Below are 13,669 nucleotides of genomic sequence, written 5' to 3' on the forward strand. Positions count from 1 at the left end.
ACCCTAAGTATCTATCAGGGTGTCCATCCGTATCCTTTATAATAAACTCGTAAACACGTAAGTAAATGTTTCTCTGAGCTCTGTGAGCCCCTCTGGCAAATTAGTCGAACCTGAGGAGAGGGTTGCGGGAACCCCAGATCTAGAGCCGGCAGGTCTGAAGCACATGTAGCAACCTGGCTTCGCGACTGGCTTCCGAAAGAGGGGGATGGGAGGTGGGCACGGTTCTGTGGGACTGGACCCTTAACTGGTGGGATCTGCCGCTATCTCCAGGTACACGGTGCCAGAAGTGAGTTAAACTGTAACAGCCAGCTGGTGCGCAGGCAATCTGAAAATTGCCTGATGTGTGGAAAACCCACACACTGGGTGTCAAAAGTGAAGCGCTGTGGTGGTGAAGTAGAGTAGTGTGACAGCGAAGGAAACACACGAAGGGTATTTTTCCCTTCCAAATGGATAATTAAATATTCAAACTGCTCAACACTTCTAGACCATTTTAAATCAGTATTCTCAGAGTGGCCCCTTCAGGATTCTGCAGATGGTCTGATTCTCAGTTTCTTACAGTATTCATGCTTATTGTATTAAAATGTCTACACATCTGTTTTCTGATATTAATTACTAGTTCATTAGTGTCTTTTCTTCTAAAGCATCAGTCACAAGTAGAATGTGCCTTCCCACTTTCCCAGGGCTTTGTGGACCCCCAAGCTGGGGAACCACGGTTTAAAAACCACTGGGTCATCTCAGAGGTGGCTGTGAACCCATGATACTTATAGGACATATTTCCATAAACGAGCACCTCCAGTACCTCAAAGCTGACCGAAAACAAAGGAAAGAGTGAAAAAGCCTCATAGCCATCCATCCTGTCTACCAAACTCTTTTCCAGTTTCTAGTCTTTGAGACTGGTATGCTAGGGCAAGGGTCAGCAAGCTTCTTCTGTAACGGGCCAGACAGCAAATTATTTTAGGCTTTGTGGGCCATTCTCTGTTGCACCTGCACGGCTGGGCTTGAAACTGGATGATAGGTAAACAAATGAGCATGGCCGTGCTCCGATAAAATTTTAATCATGACCACTCAAATACGAATTTCATATAATTTTCACTTGTCATAAAATATTCTTCTTTGGATTTTTTTCCCAACAATTTAAAGATGTAAAAACCCTTTTTAGCTTCTCAGGCCTACACGTTATAGTTTGCCAACCCCTATTTCGCCTAGGTAAATCTGAGCTAGACTTGGTAAGTAAATCCAGGTTCAACGCTTACTGGCTATATGCCCCTGGCACAGCTCCCTCACTAGCAGTGAAAACACTACCGTGTAAAGATTAACACAACAGGCCTGTTGTCATCCCCCTTCCCTCTGTAAGGTGTTTATTTAGACAGCAGATTTGGGGGGAAGAAATCCGTTTTGTAAATGATGAAATCTATCCAGAAAGTGTTCTTCTGACCTAACGCACAGAATGCTAGAGGGAACTCCCTGCCCTTTTCAAGGACAGGGCAACATATCAAACCCATGTGCATTTTCCCTTTTCCTTATCACCCACAATCCAAACAGAACAGTTATCCGAGGAATATGAAGGGGTAACAAAGAGATGAAAAGATAAAGCAAGGGCCTCTGTCTTTGCTTCAGTCTTAAAGGAATCTCTCTCAGTTCGGTGACTGCACAGGGAAATGACACCAACTATTTTCCCTGCAGAATGTCAATACACTCAAGCAGTACTTCTAAGTACTCACTGTGAAATTCTAATCTTACCACACACCCAAATATTATCTCTTTCAACTACAAAGATCTTGGAATCTAAAAAATGCACTTTTAGCCTGCTCTATTTTGCAGATGCTTTGGCAGGGGGCGGGGGGGGGGGGTTGTATACTTCAGAGGAAATAACTGGTGCTACTTACACCTCTTTTCTTCTCTTCAAAATATACAATTAACAATGTTACTCCTTTTTGAAAATTATTTTTAAAAGTTTTAATGTGACAGTAAAATAAGTAAAAACACACATATACATATTTAAAACAGAATGGGTAGACAGGAGAAGAGTGGACTCTGAAGCACCTCGTTTGAATCTACAATGTTCGCTTACTGGCTTAAAGTAGGTCGATTTACCCCTGGGATAAAATCCAAATCTTTCCTCTCAATTTCCTCATCTATAAAAAGAGGATGATAATCCCTAACTACTTCAAGGGGTTGATGATACACAGAAAGGATTTTATAAACTCTACTGATTTACATCATTGTAAAATGTTATTTTAGCTTTTATTCCAAAGTTGCCAATTTGGCAACATTTTGTCATTTAATTATAAACATCTCTGCTTCAAAAAAATCTTCTAGTAAATATTTGATACTAAATTATAACTTACTTAAGCACAACTTCATTATCATTCAGTAAGAACTTCTGATAGACAGTTATAATTTTTAAATGTATATTACCCACTATCAAATGTGGTTTTTATTAGAACTTCAAGTTTCCACAATGAAGGTGTGATTCAAAAGAAATCTAGCATTTCATTTCAAGAAGAAATCTTGCCCTCAAACCTTCTTATTAATTGGGCTTAATAGGATTAAAACGAAAGAGAAGTGTGTTCAATATTCAGCACCAAAGATTAATGAGTAAAGCCTCACCCGAGGTATCAAAAGTTTAAGACTGGTGTTGCTTTCCTCTCTTCTTTTGAAAATGTAAACCTTGGTTATCATTCCACTTTTTGCTGTATCTGTCAGCTGTCAATTACAACAACAACCAAAGAGAAAAACTGCATCTTAACAGATACTATTTATTGTTTCAGATGCCTTTAGGAAAAGGATGAAAAAAATCTGTTGTTGGATAATTCTTTCTAGTCCCATGAGACTAAGTAAAAGAGACTTGGATCTCATCATTACTCAGAAGGTAGACTTCTGGAGAAAACAAAGAGCTAAAACAAATTACCCTAGACAGAGTGAAATGAAAGAGCTGGGTGATTCGGGACTAGCACTGGCCTGGCTGACTCAGTGTTTGCAGTAAAGAAGGCACAGTATCAGCTTTCCTGATACATAAAATGCCCCTTGTATTGTTTCATATCCAGTGAGCAAAGAGGAGCAACCTGGCATCATATAAAAACATCAAGTATTCCCCAGGGAAGTTTCTGATAAACTCTCAGCAGTCCAGTGGGCTGTCCAGTGCAATAGCAGAGTAGAAGCTGGGCCTGGAATGGAAGAACTGTGCACTGGCTCTGCCCCACATCAGCCTCTGGCCCTGGGGCTAGCCCTTCCCCCTCTCTGGATTGCAGTCTCATCACCACTGAGGTGATGGGGTTGGCTCAGGTAATTCCTATGAGACTGCTCCTACAAATGTAGAGATTTTAAGTCAGTCTTTTTTTTTTTTTTTTAATGTTTATTTTTGAGAGAGAGAAAAAGCACACAAGCAGGGGAGAGGCAATGAGAGAGAGGGAGATGAAAGATCCCAAGCAGGCTCCACTCTGTCACCACAGAGTCTGATGCAGGGCTCAAACTCAGGAACCGTGAGATCATGACCTTAGTCGAAGTCAGATGCTTAACCGACTGAGCCACCCAGGCGCCCCTTTAGTCAGTCTCTAAACTCACTTAATGTGTCCTTAGAAGGAGCAGCCTCATTTGAGTGGTGATGGAAATTAATGACACCGGCCACATCTTACAACTGGCATAAGCAGGGAAGATCACCAAATCAGCCTCTAAAAGGTCTTTGGCTCTGGCTTTTTTCTCTAAACCAATGTTTCCCAACTGAGGGCAATTTTGCCTCCCCAGAGGTCACTGGCAATATCTAGAGACATTTCTGGTTGTCACAATTCAGGGAGAAAGGCCACATACCATTGACATCTAGAGGGTACAGGTCGAGGGTGGAGCTAAACATACCACAATGCCTAGCACAGCCTCCACAACAAAGAATTATATGGCTCAAATATAATGCCGAGGCTGAGAAACCCTGCTGTAAACCAAGGAAAGCTTATTGTCCTGAAGGCCATGACACCGACATCAAAGTCACTAGGAAACCCTGCAAATACATGTATTCTGTTTTTCTTAATATAAGAAAAGCACTACAGCTTTTATCAGATTCTAATAAAAGTCTGAGCCCTCCACCACCACCAAATAATCTTAAAACATAGAGGAGGGCACCTGTTGGGATGAGCCCTGGGTGTTGTATGGAAACCAATTTGACAATAAATTATATATAAAAAAATAAATAAATAAAATAAAGTTGAATAAATGCTATGTCACTTTAAAAAAACAAAACACACACAAAACAAACGAACAACAAAAAACACCATTGTACAGACAGAAGTATCGCATTTGAGATTTTTATGGCAGCATATTCATACCCTGGTATACCACACAGCAACAGGAAAGACTGAACTACAGCTATGTGGAATACGGATAAATTTTGCCGACACAGTGGTTAACTAAAGCAGCCAGATTTATTTTAAAGAAAAAACACATACTGCACGATTGCATTTACATGGATTTTAAGAACAGAAAAAACTAAATCTACGGTGGTAGAAATCAGAACACTGGCTCTTCTAGGGTGGGGGCACGGGAGTAACCGATTGGAAAGGAGAACACAACTTTCCGCGTGCTATCGACTATAAAGTGCCCCTCCAAAATTCCTATGTTGAAGCCTTAAGACCCAATGTGATGGTATTTGGAGAAGGGACCTTTGGAAGGGAATTAGGTTCAGATGAGGTCATGAAGATGGGGCCCTTATGAAGGGATTAGTGTCTTACTAAAGGACACCAGGGAGCTTGCTTCCTACCCACCCCACCACCACATTCAACCAGGAAAGAACATGTGAGCACACAGTGAGATAGCAGCCATCTAACAACCAGGAAGCAGGTCTTCGCCAGGACCCGACAACGCTGGCACTCTGATCTCAGACTCCCAGCCTCCAGAACTGTGACAAAATAAACTTCTGCTATTTAAGCCACCCAGTTTATGGTATTTTATTATGGCAGCTCACGCTGTAAATGTTCCATATCTCAATATGGTTAGTGGTCACATGATTGGATAAATACGTAAAAATTCACTGAGCTATACACTTAAGATAATTCACAGAAAATTCACAGAAAAGAAACATTACATAGCGAGAAATGTACCTTAGCATTACCTCCAGAAAGCAAAGGGAAGAGTTGGGATTTTCCATTTATACCTCTGTCAGTCTGAATTCTTTTCCATGGCTATATGTGACCTTGTCTAACTTCAAACAACTTGTTAATTTTTTTTTTTAATTTTTAATGTTTATTTCTTTTTGAGAGAGAGAGAGAGACAGAGTGTAAGTGGGGGAGGGGCAGAGAGAGAGGGAGACAAGAATCCAAAGCTGGCTCCAGGCTCTGAGCTGTCGGCACAGAGCCTGCCCGACACAGGGCTCGAACCCACGAGCCTTGAGATCAAGTAAGACACTTAACCGCTTAACTCACTGAGCCACCCAGGTGCCCCAACAACTTGTTCATTTCTAAATTGCTGTACATCCCCTACTTCGGAGCGTCTGTCTCACCAGTGGCCCTGAATCCTCGATGGCAATGACTATCAAATCCACACTCCCACTCTGCGCCCTGCACTCACACTGCAACCCAGAGTTTCCAGGCACTGCCTATGCATTTCCACTCAAGCACATAACTGTCACATCTGGCACATCTCAAAATGCAGTAACCCCCCCCCCCAGCTCCCCCCGCCCAAGACCTGCCCTCCTCATCTCCTTCACTCTGTCCCCTGGCTTCTCTCTCGCTCTCACTCCCTCTCTCTCTGGTTTTAACTCGCCCTTCTCCTTTACATCTGCGCATGACTTCAGATGGTTTATATACAGGTACTCTCTGACTTCCAGACTCAGAAACCAAAGAGATGCAGATATATTTTTTGAGAGAAAGCAGACAGGTATTTCTCACTATCCAAACCACTGTTCCTCCCTAACAAAAACTCAGGAAACCAAATACTTTAGATTCAGATGACAAGATAGCCTTCACTCTCCAAATCTGCTATCCCAACTCTCATTACTTAACAGATTTAGATAGCAAAAGGTACTTGCCTTCCTCCCCCAGCTTTATTCAGATATAATTGATACAGAACAACGGGTAAGTTTAAGATCTACAATGTAACATGCGTATCTCTGCCCATATTGGGAGATGACGACCACGATGAAGTTAGTCTAACTGCTGCTTCTATCTTATTCACCATTACAGGAGGCCGGACTTCCACCCTTTTAAATCCAAGTTCTTGAGAGACACCAGGATGTCTTCGAGCCCCTCCCACTCCACTCCCACGTCACTCTGCTTGCTGTGGTTGCCTCAATCTTTCCACCATCACTTTCCCTATGTCGCTCCTGCTCAAAAGCCTCAATGCCTTCCACTCACAGGGATGCAGACGAGGCACTGCTTTTGATTAAACCCTATGTACCAGTTACCCGATTTACTCTGCTCCTAACCATCCTTACATACGCCCTGCTCATGCCATTTTCCCCACCTTCCACTGTACCCCTGAGCTCCAGCCAGCCCCTCCACTCTCCGGTGAGGCGCCTTTGGGCAAGTTAATTACTCTTGCTAGGCCCCATCTGTGAAATGGAAAAAGAGCTATATCTTCTTCACAGGCCATATAATAACCACGCAATAATCCTCAGCTATTATTTTTACCACCAATTCAAGTGCTACCTACCAAATGGTTTTCCTAAATATCCATCTCACAAAAATCTCCTCTCACCTAAATTCTGTTCATTTATCTGCCTTACAGATTTCCATGTAGCCAATCCTCAGTTTTGGTGCTCCACAGGGTGTCTGCAGCTGCCTTGTGTCACTGTGGAGCTCTCACAGACCTATTTTTGTCAATATGTGGTTTTTGTTAGTTGTTCTGTTGTTTTTATGCAGAGACAGGCATCAGGACCTCTTAGCTTGCCATTGTGCTGATATCACTCTCCTTCATTTGTTTTATGTTATTGTCTATTTATATCAAGACTCTCCATCTCTTCCAAAAAGCCTAAAGTTTAAAGCATTCTGTAGCTTTACTTTTCTTAACTCCGACAATGTCCTTGAACAGCAGCTAGATTCCCCAACACAGTCACTGACTGACAGAATAAACTTCCACAAACTTTGCCAAGAATATCTAACTGAGATTAGGGAAACAGAAGGGACCCCATGAAAGACTGCTTTTTTGCTGCCTTCATTCTTGCTAAGGCCTGAGCCCCCGCCTTACACGCGTCTTATAGTACAGACAGTGCATGTCCTCCTTGTGAATGATTTCTTGATTTAATGATTCTTGAGTTAATGATTTCTTTGGAGTCTTCCAGCGCAAGAGACAACATCTAAGGAGTGACCAGCGAGGCTGTTATGTATGTTTTCCAGACCACTGACTTACCAAGACCCTTGGCCCCAGGGCATAAGCGGCTTATAGAGGACACCTAAATACTTGTCCATTTTAACCAGTTCCCAGATGCCTAAAGAAGCACTTACAACGAACGGATCACAATCCTCAGTAAGAACCCCAGCCCCCCAGCATAGATGACACTCCCTCGTCTTTCCTTTCTGAGTCTCCCAGATGCTCCATTTGTATCTGCACTCTGCGTCTTCAGGAAACTCTGCTCTCACTTCCTCTCGGCTCATGTTTGATTTCTATCTGATGGAAAGACCAGAATCCTCTTGGCTGGTCCTGTGGGACCTCCTCTGGGTCCCTGGACCCAGCCAGCCTGACTCCTATTGTTTAAATTCCTATGCTGACCTTGTTGGGTCCACCAAAGTCACAGCCCCATCTTCCTTCATTTAACAAATATTTATTAAGCATCTCCCATGTGCTAGGTACTATCTGTTCAAGGCACTGGGGATGGAGCTGTGGAAAAACCAGACAAGGTTCTGGGACTCAAAACACTTGTGTCTGTTAGGAGACAATTAAAATAAACAAATAGACAAATGATGCCAGGTATTGGTAAGTGCTCACAAGGAGATAAAACAGGGAAATGTGGCAGAATGAGCAGTGGCACTGCTTTAGCTGGGGTGTTCTGCAAAGCTTCTTTAAAAAGGAAACCTTCGGGGGGGCCTAGGTCAATCAGTCGGTTAAGCATCCGACTCTTGGTTTTGGCTCAGGTCATGATCTCACGGTTCGTGAGTTCAAGCCTCGTGTTGGGCTCTGCGCAGACAGCTGCTGAGCCTGCTTGGGAATCTCTCTCATCCTCTCTGCCCCTCCCTCCCTCACCTGCACTCTCCTCTCTCTCTCAAAGTAAATAAATAAACATTTTTAAAAAAAGGAAACTTGATGGGGCGCCTGGGTGGCGCAGTCGGTTAAGCGTCCGACTTCAGCCAGGTCACGATCTCGCGGTCCGTGAGTTCGAGCCCCGCGTCAGGCTCTGGGCTGATGGCTCGGAGCCTGGAGCCTGTTTCCGATTCTGTGTCTCCCTCTCTCTCTGCCCCTCCCCTGTTCATGCTCTGTCTCTCTCTGTCCCAAAAATAAATAAAAAAACGTTGAAAAAAAAAAAATTAAAAATTAAAAAAGGAAACTTGAACAAAGACCTAAATGAAATAAAGGAGTGAGCTATACTGATATCTGGAAGAATGTTCTTGCAAAGGAAACGGCGACTGCAAAAGCTTCAAGGCAAAAGCAAATTTAGCGTATGTGAAGAAGAACAGGAGGCCACATGACTGAAGCGCAACATGACAGGGAAAAGTGGTGGGAGAGGGGTTACGGCAGGGGCTCCGTGGTGTAGGTTTCACAGCACATGGTAATAAGAACGTCTGATTTTCGTCTGTGTGTGATGGGAACTACCAAAGGGTTAAGCCTTTTCAAAGGCTCATTCCCACTTCTGTACAGAGAACAGACTGCAGGGAGGAAGGGCACAAAGTAAAAACAGGGAGACCAGTCAGGAGGCTGCTCTTACTACCCAGATGTGATACAGGAGAGTGGTATGGACCAGGATGGTAGTGGCGGAAGAGACTGACTCACGTATACATTTTAAGAATAGATTTCGCGTAAATATGAATCACTTATGTAGAGCGTGAGAGAAAAGAAGTCGAACACGATGCCGAGGTTTTAGGCCTAAGTAAGTAACTCAGGAGCATGAGTGTGCCACTTACTGAAATGAGAAAGACCAGGAAGGGAACAGATTTAGACATCAGAGAGCCGTTGTGAGGATGACGTTAGATTATGCAGGCAAAGCCCGTGGCGGGGACTTGCACACAGCCAGAGCTCAGGAAATGATGGTTGTCTTTGGCGGCTTCTCCTAGAGTTCAGGTGTCTCCTCTCCTAAGATAATTCCTCATCAGTAGGGGAAACTGGGTGAGGAGTACAGAGAACTCTGTACTAATCTTACATATTTTCTGTAAATCTAAAATTATTCTAAAATTAAAAGATTAAAAACAATTCCTTGGGGTGCCTGCGTGACTCAGTCAGTTAAGCATCCGACTTCAGCTCAGGTCATGATCTTGTGGTCCATGTGTTTGAGCCCCGCATTGGGCTCTGTGCTGACAGCTCAGGGCCTAGAGCCTGCTACGGATTCTGTGTCTCCCTCTTTCTCTCTCTGCCCCTCCCCTACTCATGCGTGTGCACATGCGCTCTTGCTCTCTCTCTCAAAAAATAAACAAACACAAAAACAAACAAATCCTCAATCCCACACGTTCCTCCAGCTCTCACTCTCTCTTCAAAAAAGATGGCCATCCTTTGTCATGCCTCATCCACACATCACCCGCTGCAACCTAACTTCTGCTTGCCTCACTATCTTCCCCATTTCTCTGCAGCCACCACTGACCTAACTGCTAAGTCCAATGGACTTTCAACCCTTCCTCTCAGCCTCTGACACCCTGACCATTCCTTTCTTCCTGAAACACTCTCCTCCCTTGACTTGAAGATGCCACCTTTCCCTGGTTCGCCTCCTGCTCTCCCAGCTTTTCCCTCCCTCAGCCTCCTCTGCTGTGGCTTCTACATCTATCCATCCCTTAAATGCCAAGCTTCTATCCTTGGACCTCCTCTTCCCACACTGTGTATTTCTCTGGATAAGATCCACCTTTGGCCATGGCTTCAACTAGAACCCCTACCAGTGATTATTAATATTTCGAATGGCCACAGACGTCTGTGAGTCTAATGTTCGTGTACACATGTGCACATTACAGAACCACACACACACTCTTGAAGATACAATGGCAGGAGGCTCATAGGACCCCTCCTCCAAAAGGCCACCCAAAGACCCCTGAGGACTATCTGGGCCTAGATAAGAACCCTAATTTATCAAAACAAGGGTTTGGTAGAAATTATTCTATGTCCAGGCCAGCTCTCTCCCCTGAACTAGTACCTCCAACTGTCCACCTGACATCTGCACCTGGATGACCCATGGGTGCCTCAAACTACACATGTCCCAAACCAAACTCATCACTTCTCTCTCCTCTTAGCTACCAACACCACCAATTTCTCCTCCTGGGCTCCCAGTCTCTCGGTAAAACTATTAGCATCCAGCAAGTCAGCCAGAAACCACCCGGGAATCACATGAGGGTTGCCTTCCTCTGCTCCTGAACAGCCAGCCAATATCCAGGTCTACCTCTCAAACCTTTTGCGAAAGGCAATCCTCATCTCTCTCGCCCCCGGTCTGACCCTCAAGCTTTTCTCCTGACTACCTCTTGTTCCTCTAACTCACCCTCCCCTTAGCAAGAAGTCTTTCTGAAATGCTCCCCTGCCTTAATCTCACCAGGGACACCTTCCATCCTCTCCAGGAGGAAATGCATGCATTCTGACACTGTCACTTTTACCATCCACATCTCTCACTCCCCTTCCCCCAAAGATACCCTAGTAAGTCTCTACTCTTGGGGGTGATTCTCACTGTTTCCTCCCTTCGTACTCCTGCATATGCAGCTGCATATTCTGCTATAACACATCCCAAGCCTACACTGTCACATGGGGAACTCCTATGTATCCTGCAAAGTCAGCTAGGGCAGTCCTCCCCATCCCACACCCCTCCCACACTATTCTGAACCTTCTGTTACTGTTCTTCTCTGGTGAAATAGTTGTAATTATTTCTTCCCATGTTTGTCTCCTCTACATGGCAAATTCCTGTAAGGCAGACTGCTCAACTCTGAACCCTCAGCAGCCAAGTTTAGCATTAAATAGGTACCAAATACATGTTTGATGAATTAAAGTGGCTTGTTCCCTGAATACCCCTTGGACCCTCACCTCTGGGTCTCTGCTGACCTCTCCCCCTCTTTGGAACATCTGTATTTCTACCTTATTTTCTACTTCAGTCCATCAAGAAACAGATTCAGACACTCAAGCTCACCACTTCTGCAACTGTTCCCACCTCAGGGTCTTGGCACTTGGTATTCCCCTTCCAGGAATGCTCTCGCCCCAGATATTCCCATCACTTGCTCTCTCATTTCAATCTGTTCAGAAATCCTTGTCCTCCTTTTAAAAATAGTCTGATACTACACTCTATATTTGTTTGTTTATTGCTGGCGGTGTCCTCCATAGGAACATCAGTCCAACGAGGGCAGGACTGTTTAATTCATCACTGTATTCCAAGTCTCTAAAGGTGCCAGGAACATTCGTTTATTTAGCATTTATTGAGCACCTACTGCGTGCCAGATCTAGGTGCTGAAGATTATCAGGGAACAAAACAGATAAAAACACTCTGCCCTTCACATTCTGGAAGGGAAAGACAATACACAAGGTGAATAACTAAAATATAATTGCTAAGAAGAACAAGTGAAGCAGAAATGAAGACAGAAACTGGGGAAAGCCTCACTACATGATCCCTGAATAAAAACCTGAAAAAAGTGAGGGAGCAAACCACATGGATATTGAACCCCTAGCAGAAAGGCCCTGAGGTCAAAGCATGTCTGACATCTGGAAAGGGAGAACAGCAGAAAGTGAGAGTGGGAAAGTAACAGTGGGTCAGATTATGTAAAGCCTTATGGCTCACTAGGAGGCATTTGTCTTTAAATAAGACGGAAACTCACTGGAGGGTTTTTGTGTAAAGGAGTGATATGATCTGACCTGCGTTTCAAAAGGATCCTTCTAGCTGCTGTGCTGAAAAATAGGGCATGAATGCAAGGGCAGAAGCAGGGAGACCAGCTGGGAGACTATTTCAATAATCCAGGTGAGAGGTGGTGGTGACTTGGCCCAGGGTGGTAAGCACTGGATGTGGAATGAGAAAGAAAAAGAGCAGTCAAGGGTGACTCAAAGGTAATTGTCTAGATCTTTTATATTACCGAGATAGAAAACAAAAACAAAAACAAAAAGAAGAGCAGTTTGGGAGGGGAGATGATGGGAAGCTTGCTAGGCCTCTCTTGACAGGTGCAGTCTGAGTTCACTAACATCCATCTCGGTAGGGATAGAAAATAGGTAGCTGGGTAGATGTCGAGGGAGAAGCCCCCATTGGAGATACAAATGGAGGATCTGTTAGCCTAATACATAGGTATTTAAAACTATGAGCCTTGAAGAGAAATTCATCATGAATGGAAACTCAAATGTCCCAAATACAAATGCACAAAGAACAGCTGAAAGAAAGAAAAGCTATGATGCCCAAGGACACCCTCTGAGGTTCCGCAGACAGAATACAAAAGGTGATCCTTGCTCATGCTGAAAAGCAATTCGGCCAAAACAAACAACAAAAAAAAAACCCAAATCTCCTTCTCACTTGACAAGGGCAAACCATCGGATCTGTGAAAGGGTGGTCCAAACTCTGACCGAAGGAAGATCCCTGGGGTCCGTCCCGCAATGTTTTAAAGAAACCCAGTAAACTCAGGCATTGCAGCGAGGGCCAAGAAAGTGCTAGCCATCTCCAGGTTCTAATCTCTTGCGTGTCCCTACGTGCGGAGCAGCATTCCCCTGAATGCGGGTACAGCAGACAGGCCAAGGGTGGGGAAAGGCTAACAGGGTCGACACCCCCGCCCTTGGAGGGAGGACAGGGTACATCCCCAGGAGCGAGCACGCAGGCGGAGTGCTGTGGCGGAGAGGGGCGCCGCCCCAACCCAGAGTGGGTTCGCTGTGCACAGGGTGGGGGTGGGGGTGCGGGTGTGGGCGTGACGCGCCGCGGCAGAGCGCCGCAGTAAGGGAGGAGGGGAGTCAGGAGGCCAAAGCTCCGTGTTCAAAAAGAGAGCGGATAGAAGGCACTCCCAGGGCGCTGCCAGACACTATAATGGGGACGGTTCCACAGGGAGATGAGTCGCCGGCGTCAAGCGTGCTCGGCTGCCAGACGGCGAACGGGAAGTGAGAGCAACGTGGCTCCGAGCGTGCGGACCGGACTCCGCCCAGCCTCGGGGCCCCGGGTTGGTTCAAGGACAAGCCCCGAGTGGGAAGGACATAGACACCGACACCCTTACCTGACACTGCAGCAGTCTCAGCAGCTCGGGTCCCGGCTGGAGAACGCGGCCGCCGCTTCTCGCGCCGCTCGCCCGCGCTACCTGATTGGCCGAAGTCGGCCCTCCCAGAAGCCCTCGCGCGGCGCGCCGCCAAATAAACTTTATGGAGACCCGCGGAGGAGAACAAGGACACGGGCGGGGCTGTGGCCGGGGCCTCGGCTGAGCTGCCACGCCCCCCTAGCCCGTGGCCTTGGCCCTCAGCCTTCCCTCCTGGTTAGAGTTGGCTGAGAGCGAATGCACAATCTCTAGCGCGGGTTTCTAACTGTTTATTGAGCACCATCGTGGTGCCAGGTACTGGGGGCACAGTGGCGCTGGGAGCACAGTGGTGACCACGACAGACAAGATCCTTGCTCTAATGGAGT

General features: G+C 45.6%; 1 protein-coding gene across 1 annotated transcript in view; it reads right to left on the minus strand.

The window, feature by feature from the left end:
- Positions 1-13,345, minus strand: part of NUP93 (nucleoporin 93) — a 103,559-nt gene extending 90,214 nt beyond the window's left edge. Inside the window, exon 1 of the mRNA XM_030298431.2 lies at positions 13,269-13,345. The gene's annotated coding sequence lies outside the window, so the exon portion shown is untranslated. The remainder of the gene's footprint in view (positions 1-13,268) is intronic.
- Between the last annotated feature and the right edge of the window lie 324 nt (positions 13,346-13,669).

This window comes from Lynx canadensis, chromosome E2 (genome assembly GCF_007474595.2).
Source record: "Lynx canadensis isolate LIC74 chromosome E2, mLynCan4.pri.v2, whole genome shotgun sequence".
NCBI lineage: Eukaryota > Metazoa > Chordata > Mammalia > Carnivora > Felidae > Lynx > Lynx canadensis.